The 9,331-nt window shown below is 37.5% G+C and overlaps 1 pseudogene; it reads left to right on the top strand.

Moving 5' to 3' along the window:
- The window catches only part of LOC101561851, a 38,090-nt pseudogene extending 35,747 nt beyond the window's left edge, over positions 1-2,343 (top strand).
- Positions 2,344-9,331: the final 6,988 nt, after the last annotated feature.

Genomic DNA, 9,331 nt, shown 5'->3' with positions numbered 1-9,331 from the left:
AATAAAAAAGAAAATAAAAATAATGTGATTAAAAATGAAATTAAGGAAATTGGTCATATAAGCAGGTTCACTTTAAATTGAGCGCTAGTATTGTCCATTTATATTGGCTTATTATTTTATTTATTGTGGTTTCCCTCCTTTGACACTGAAAACTGAGTTGTGCCTGTTGGTTTGGTTTGAGTTTCTGGGAGATTTGTTCCATGTGGACTTCAGTGCAGATGATTTCTGAGATCTGGGAATCACATCTCATTTGGGTCAGGGTTAGCCCACACTGACAAGTATTCATAGACACACTATTCTTGTGCATATTGCTCTTGTGGAGGCAAAGTCTCACTATGCAGTTCAGGTTGGCCTGGAACTCACTTTGTAGCACAGACTGGCCTCGAACTTGTAGCAATCGTCCTGCCTCAGCATCCTGAGTGCTACAATTACAGGTGTGCACCACTCCTGGTAAGTTTTCGCATTCATGTGACCTAGGGTAAGGTAACTAAAACAATAGAAATTGATTCTCTTATAATTTTGGAGTCAAGGGCCCAAAATCAAGGAGTGGAGAGAACTGATTCACTCTGGAGGTCCACAGCAGCCATGCTCCACATCCCTGCTGCCTTCCCTGTGACTGCAGCATCCCTGGTGCTCCCTGGATGCAAACACATCCCCTGGCCTCTGTTCCCATCTGAAGCCACCCTCTCCTGTGTCTCTGTGTCTTTTCTCATTGTAAAATGGCTTATGTAGAATGTAGGCCTCACCTAGATAATCCAGGATCAACAATCTCATTTAGCACTTCTTAACTTTATTATATCTGCCAAGATTGTTTTCGAAGCAAATCACATTCACAGGTTTCATATTCATAGATTGAGCGCCCCTCCCCTTCTCTCGCTGTCCTTTCCCTCCTTCCCTCCCTTCCTCCCTCCCTTCCTTCTTCTTTGGCTGGAGGAGCACCATTCAATCACCATAGGTGATATCTGAGCATTTACAGTTACTGAGATGATAGGGTGACAGTACCCTGCCTGCAATAGGAAATATGGGTAGACAGCATTTGTTGCTAATTTGAGCATAAGATTAGGATTTCAGGGTTTATGCAATTGTAAAGACTAGGCCAATGAAGGGGCCAGGGAGATAGCTCAGTAGAATTAGCACTTGCTTGGCAAGCACAAGGTCTTGAGTTCAATCCACAGTACTGCAAAAAAAAAAAAAAAAAAAAAAAGATTAGGCCAATGAAAATACAACCTGTAAATAGAACTGGTGCTAATCTAGAAATTTAACCATCTTGAGGAAGAAAACAGAAATTGATGGTAAGCATTCAAAAAATTCTACAGCAATTTGACAATGTCTACTGAGGTTAATGATAATGTAATGATGAAAGCAAGAGCTACTGTTTTGTATTTTTTAAAATCATTTTCCTAATAATTTGTAGGGAACTATTCAGACTACTTCAAAGCTCAGGAGTGTCTAAGGCTACCTGAGAATGAGACCCCACTTGTTTTGTGCACAGTGAGATAAAGTTGTGTAAGCGTGACTTCACATACATAAGCACACATGTGCTTTTATGGCACTTACAAGAATGAAAATATGAAATAACAACTCATATAATAATGATACAATAAAGACACAGGTGGCTCTTCTGCCCTGCTCTGCTCCATGCTGCCCACTGTTGTTTATGTTTTGCACACATGTGTTATTTGTTTATTTATTATTGTATTTAGGACAGAGTCTAAAAGGTTTCACTGCATAGATTGGACTTGTAGTGCTCCTCCTGTTTCCAGCCTCACAAGTGCTGGGACTACAGGCATGCGCCACTACAACCAGTCTCAGTCGCCATCTCAGCGACCCTGGGGATGGGGCCAGCACAGCACGCTGGGGATCGAACCTGTTGGTACGTCTGCCTAAGCAGGCGCTTTTATCCACTGAGCTATTTGGCTGGTCCCGCATGTGTTCTTTACCCTTGGAACCTCACCCATGAAAATCTCCCTTGGTCCCCCCAAGGAGTTCCACGTAATTCATATTTTGATCTTTCAAGATATTGGTCAGTGATACATGAAACAAATAAAACAGATAGATACACCTTATTCTTGAGGGTCGATTGTTAGAGAAGCTTTGGAATAGAATATTGTTTGCAAAATCCTACTTTTCAGGACTGAAAATATTTCAGTGCTCATAAGGAAAAATACACGCTTAACAGAAAAGGAGCTTTATATCGTAGACAATTACTTCTAATAGCTCACATCACAGTACCTCAGCGCCCAGCTTTTCAATGGTCACTGCTGTGGCACTCCCTTATTCCAGGGTGAAGGACACCTGTGCCGAGACCTGGGAGAAGCTACCCGTGTGACTGCGGACCACTGACTCCCCTCTCCTGTTTCCAGATCCCTAACATCAGCAGAGCTTTTCTCTCTGCCATTGCACTTAGCAGCACCACGACCACAAACGAAGTTAAGATAAATGAAACATGATCTCACTTTACAGGTGGCGGCCAAAGGGACATTTTTCTAACACTTAATGACAAAACTTTGGAAATAAAAATCAAGGGAGAACAAATTTTGGATTGAATACTCATATAACCCACAACTTAGATGTAGCACTGAGTTTTTCTTTTACATGTTTTTCATCCATTTCTCTCTTTCCTTAGGAATCACTAATCTCTATAATTTGCCAGCCTAGATGAGGCTTCTGGGTGCCTTTCTAAGGAAATAGCAAATATGAGTACGCTTTCACTTAGAGCTTCACTATGCTTATCATTAATCATTCAATATTTATACAGAAATACTTTCTGATATAAAATTTACATTAAATAGAATAAAAAATCTTAAATGTATGCAAACATTCTTCATTCAATGACTGAGTTTTGTTCCTGTGACCAGGTCAAAAAATAAATTATCTGCTAAGTGAGAAATGGTGTATGGAATGTACATTGCAGTATTCAGAACAAAGAAATGGCAAAGAAAACTCCAATTGGATTACTTTGCTTCTATTTGCATAACTTTAAATGTAAGGCTGCAAAGTATAACAGAACATAAAACTGCTGTACAGTACAATTGACAAAATTATAGTACTGTGTAAAGTGTCCTGTACAATGAAAATACATCGAAGCTCTATAAATAAGATGTACAGAACTGGATGCAAAAATAAAAGACAAAGATGAGTCCTTAGACCAAGTGGAGGGTTCTTTGTCTGGACAGTTGTTAAACAGGCAGGTGGTTCAGGAATAACTTTGCTCACAAAGAACTGACCAGAGGATTTGTTACTGTAACTCAAAATCGTTTCAAAATATAAACACATTACAATCAATTTAGAGACCACACAGTTATGATTTTTTAAATTAAAAAAATTATTAATTAATTAATTTGGTACAGGGTTTCACTAGGCAGCTCAGACTCATAGTGACCCTCCTGTCTCAGCCTCCCCAGTGCTGGGATTACAGACACACACCACTACACTTGGTTTTGGGGCTGGCTTGGCGCTGGGGGCCAGAACAGCTTGTGGTACCAAGAATCTAACCTGGGTCCTTGTGCTTGTTAGGCAGGTGCTTACACTGGCAAGTTATCTCCTCAGCCCACAGTTATGATTTTTATGCCATAAATTGAATTCCTTTGTTTCAGAGCTTATATACATGACTTTTTTCATATACGACATTGTTAAAATTTTTGACTCAAAATAATGGTTTTGAAATTCTTCTATGCTGCTGTGTGTATTAGTATTCCACGTGATTGAATAGTATTGCGTGACATAACCAAGAATGAATATGTGATAAGTCACCTATCTTCTACAAGTGGGCCTCTCAGTTTTTGGGACCATAAAGGATAATACTGCTGGGAGCCTTCTGCACAAATCCTGCCACGGACACTTGTTTTTTCTCTTGATTAATTTGTGCTTCTACACTTATGCCTATGGTCTCATTTGAGTTAGTTTTGGGTATGTGGCATAGTAAATGTTGACATTAATTGTTCCACATGATTTTCTGCTTGTTCAAAATTAATTATTGAAAGAGAAGTCCTTTAACTTCTTCTTCGTGAATTATCTTGACACCTTGTTGAACATTGACTAGAGGGTCAGGGAGATAGATCAGCAGCCAAAGTGCCTGCCTTGCAAGTGCAAGGACGTGAATTCTGTCCTCTGTGCCATGCTGACCCCAGAACGCTGGGTGTGCCATGCTGGCTCCCAAAACCAGGCATGGTGGCGCACGCCTGTAATCCCAGCGCTGGGGAGGATGAGACAGGAGGGGTACTATGAGTCCGCGTAGCAAGTCCCCATATCAAATAAATAAATAAATAAGAAAATTGACTGTATATGTGAGTTTGTCCATAGGATAAAATTGTTTTTTGTTCTTGTTTTTACATTGATTATGTATCTATCATTAGGTCAATACCACTACTGCCTTGATTACAGTAGCACTGTAACTCCTGTAGCTTTTTTCTTTTCAAAATGTTTCTCTACATTTCCAGATCTCTTACCTTTTGAATAGATTTCAGAATTAGATTATCAATTTCTGCAAGAAAAAAAAAAGAGGCTTCTTTGTTCCATTTAGAATTGTATTGAACTCATAGATAGATGGGAAGGGAAATGGTATTTTAACAGGCTAAGTTCCCATTCTGTAATTAAGGTTATTTGGTGATTTTTTTAATCTCGCATTTTATTTTGGTTCTTTTCTAAACTTTATATTTTAATTTTTCTTTCCATTTATCATGAGCATATTTTGTTTTTCTTTGTTTTAAGAGATGTCAACAGGGCTGGTGAGACAGTTCAGTGGACTAAGCACCTGCTTTGGCAAACACAGGGACCAGGCACCAGGGTTCAATTCCAAGTCCCATATGCTGTTCCTGCCCCACCCCCGGGGCACATTGAGACAGCGAACAAGTCTGGGCATGGTGGCACACACCTGTAATCCCAGTGCTGGGGAGGCTGAAACTGTAGGATCATTATGAGTCTGAGCTACATAGTGAGACCATGTATCAAATACATAAAAGTGAAAAAAAAGCAAGAGATGTCATTAAATATTTGTCAGCTACTTCTAATACCTGGATCAATCATGAAGAAGTCTGTCATATTTTCTTGTAAATTATTCCATCAACAGTTTGGGATTTCTCCTGCACATTATTCAAGATTCTTGTAGATCTCCTAGATTTTATTTACTGGGTTTTTAAAAAGATAATAGGGCTTTTGTCTTGATTCTATGGATGATAGTTTTGATTAGAATCAAACTGCAGAGGCTGTCTTTCGAATGTGAATTCAAATCTCAGTTCAGTTCTTTTATTATCTACTCTTAGAGTCTGCCGCATACATGTACTCTTCTATTCTGAGGTTGGGGCAAAATTTGAACAGCCAAAGTTTCAACTTTTCTTCTCATTTTCTTTTCTTGAGGTTATATTTTTTTTTTATCTCTGTCCAGTGGTTTTTAGTTTTGAAAGAGTTTGAGTTTTTTATTTGCCTTTAACCTGTCCTTCCTAGCCCTGTTTACTACCAACCCTGAGTAAAAACAATTAGAAGAACATATATGTGGTCATCTCCTGTTGCTGTAATAAAACAATAAAACACCTCACTAAAGACAAGATGATTATTAACAGATAGTATTATTATTATTATTATTGAGAATACAAAATAGCTTAAAAACACATTAGATATTGTACAGAACTTCATCCAACAAGTCCATAAGAATTCAACAGTGGTTGCTGATTTGCGCATTGCTGCATTCAAATTAGTTGTTCAAATTACCAGCTATAAGCATGAAAAACTGGGGGGGAAATGTTATGTGAAATTTAAAAGGACAAGTAAAAGAGAGAGGAGAAGATTAAGCATTGACCTCTCTCCTCTATAGAGCAACAGAAATCAACAAGATGATTATCTAAACCATAGCAGATAGCTTGGAAGTCCGAGCTTTCCCATCATAGTGGATACCTGGGTAGGACAATCACCTAGACATGCCAAAGACTGAGGACCAGAGAAGGACCAGGGTCACTGTCTCATAGCAGCCCTCTTATCAGAACTAGCTAGGGTCTTACAAAAGCTACATTAATTGCTACTGAGGGAAGCACCCCCAGTGACTTCATTAATTTTCACTAGGTGGTGCCTCTTCCTCCACCCCTGCATCATCACACTGGGAACCCAGCTTCCAGGACAGGAAACTTTGGGAGTTACACTTAAATATCTAAGCATAATGAAGGAAAAGGAAGAAGGACAAAGAAGAGAAATGTGACACTCGGTATTTTTTGTTTCTCACAATGTCAACCTCTTTCTGGAATATGTTTATGATAGCTCTCCGTGTTTTGTGGTACCTTACCATGTTTTCTCCAGAGCTTCTACGTGTTGTCTATAGGAGGACAGGTTAAGTATGAGTTTATCATGGCTTGACTAGAAACAGGGAAAAACAGAAAATTTGAAAGACATGGTTTGAGCATGTTGAAAAGTATTTCTCTTAAAGAAAAAACCCATAGAAAAACATACTGATTTTTTTTTCTTATGGAAACCCAAGACTAGAATGAACAAGAGATACTGTGACAAATGGGGAGTAAAAATTGCTTTGCATAATAAAATAAAAGAAGTATAGATTTTTGGAGGTGGGGGTAGGCATGGCTCTGATATAAGAGGACAATAGGAAGGAATATAAAGAGGCAGTAGACCATAAGAGATACTTAGTTCAAGACAGGAGACTAAAAGAACAGTTAAGAAAACAAAGTAACCTCCAATAAGTAAATTACAGGTCACAACTATTTAATATGCAAACTGAGATTGTATCCATGTTTTTTCTTTTTAAATCCTCCTCACTAAATCAAGTCCACAGTATATTCCACTAACTGAAAAAGAGAAAACAGAGTGTCTCCTAGGCCTCACCTGATTACTGTCCTATATTGATTATGTATTGCTTCCAAAGCAGGTACATTATGTGAAAAAAAATCATCACTAAATTAACTTTAGGGCAACAGCATTCTAGAAAGATTAATGATATATAATTTACTTTTATGAAAGAAGCAAGCATCCAATAAATTAGAAAACACATGCCGTCATCCAAGTAAATTGTTAAATATCCTAAGTGCTTACTTTATTGAGTATTTGACAAATGGATTTCACATTCATTCAATTACATTAGTACCATTTTCATGTCATTTACTCTATTGTTTACCTAAGTATACGTGTTTTCACTAACAATGCTTGATGCACACAGTTTCATTCACACTATCGAGGAAGGACACTAAAGAATGAGCATTTTGGAGCATAGAATAGGATGTGAACACTCACACTGCTACTTTAGATTCCTGGATTTCTGTGATATTCTCATTTTTGTCTATAGGCAATGCTATTGGTTGAAATTTTTATAGAAAAGATTCATTTATTATTTTCTACTCACACAAAACTATGGTTAGAAATATTTTTAACATATAACACATATTTTACAGATTTTTAAAACAAGAAGAGTTGATTAACAATGATACATTATCTATTTTTAGCATCAAATCTATTGCTCAGATTAACAGATATAGTTTTGCAAGATGGGATGTATGATTGAACATTATCACATGATTTCAAGAAATCTTAAATTTTGTTCTTGTCTCTCATTTTCTTTCCTTTCTTCTTTCTTTCTTTCTTTCTTTCTTTCTTTCTTTCTTTCTTTCTTTCTTTCTTTTTCTTCCTTTCTTTCTTTCTTTCTTTCTTTCTTTCTTTCTTTCTTTCTTTCTTTCTTCCTTTCTTTTTTTGGTGGAACCAGGGATCGAACTCAGGCCCTTGAATATGCCAGGGAAGCACTTATTCTACTGAGCCATCACCCTTGTCCATTCTCATTTTCTTTCCTTAACTTTTTTTTAAAAAAAGATACACTTTATTTTTTTTATGTATTTAGTACAGGTCCTTTAGGGTCTCACTATGTAGATTGCACTCATAGTGATTCTCATGTTTTCAGCCTCCCAAGCACTGGGATTACAGGTGTGTGCCACCATGCCCAATCGCAGTCAATGTCTCAGCATGCCCTGGGGGTGGAGCTGGCATGGCACACAGGGGATCGAACCCCAGCTTCTGCTCTCTGCCTAAACAGGTACTTTAGTCTGCTGAGCTATCTGGCCGGCACCAAAAATTTTACTTTGAAGAGAGTATAGTAATAATTAAAATGCATTAAAAATGGTACACATTTAGAAGACCAAAATGACAGGCATTTTAAGCATGGTTTTAGTATTACACATTGCTGTCCCTAATGTGGTTGCTTAGCTCATGGATGTCAGGATAGAGAGTGATGATAATTCTACCCATTAACTGCTATTTTCAAATCGCTTTAGCTAGAGACAGTTGCCTTAGCCATCTTGTGTATATACATTATGGTTTTGTCACTACCATATTTCCTATATTTTCTCCTTTCTCTCTCTTCTTTGTTTAATTCTTATCATACCTTTCAGGTTTTATTTCTCCTTTTGAGTTCTGGGTCTGGTTTATTTCACTTATGAGTATAGCTTCAAGTTGCCTCCACTTACCTACAAAGGCTTCTAGTTTGCTTTTCTTCATAACTAATCCTCCTTTGTATAAAAACATTACATCGTTTTCATCAATTCCTCATGTGACAGACATTTTGGTTGTTTCCAAGATTTGGCTCTCACAAATTATGCTGTTATGAACATGGCTGCACCTATATCACTATGATATGATGTTTTTAGTTCTTTTGGGGAAATTTCCAGAAGGAGGAATGGCTGGTTTGAATGGGATCGCCAGTCCTAGTTTTTTGAGGAAAGTCCACACTGATTGGTAATGGTTGCACCAGTCTATATTGCCACTAGCACTGGAAAAGAGTCCCTTTTTCCCTGTAGCTTCGCCAGCATTTGTTGTTGGTTGATAGCCATTCTTTCTGGGGTGAGATGATATCTCAATGTTGTTTTAATTTGCACTTCTCAAATGGTCAGTGATGTAGATTATTTTTTAATATATTTATTTGCCTCTTGTATTTCTTCCTGTGAGAAGTGCATGTTCATCTCAAATGCCCATTTTTGGATTGGGTCTTTAAATTTTGGGGCCCTAATGATTTTCAGTTCCTTATATTTTCTATATAGAAGACCTTGTCTGAGTGATTATTAGTTAAGACTGTTCCCAAACTTGTGGGTTGTCTTTTCACTCTGTTGGTAATTTCTTTTGATGTGTAGAAATTTATCAATAAGAGGAGGTCCCACTTAATAATTCTTCGAAGTATTTCACAAGCAGTTTGATTTTTGTTCATGAACTGCTTGCCTACCCCTATGTCTTCAAGATTTCCACCTACTTTCCCTTCTAAAAGATTTAGTATTTCTGTTTCAATGTTTAGATCTTTAATCCATTTTTACTTTAGTTTAGTACATGGTGACAGATCCAGGTATAGTTTTAGTTTTTG

Source organism: Octodon degus, unplaced genomic scaffold, assembly GCF_000260255.1.
Source record: "Octodon degus isolate 3935 unplaced genomic scaffold, OctDeg1.0 scaffold00007, whole genome shotgun sequence".
Lineage (NCBI taxonomy): Eukaryota > Metazoa > Chordata > Mammalia > Rodentia > Octodontidae > Octodon > Octodon degus.
The sequence above is the reverse complement of the archived record's forward strand: the minus strand, read 5'-3'. Positions and strand labels throughout refer to the sequence as shown.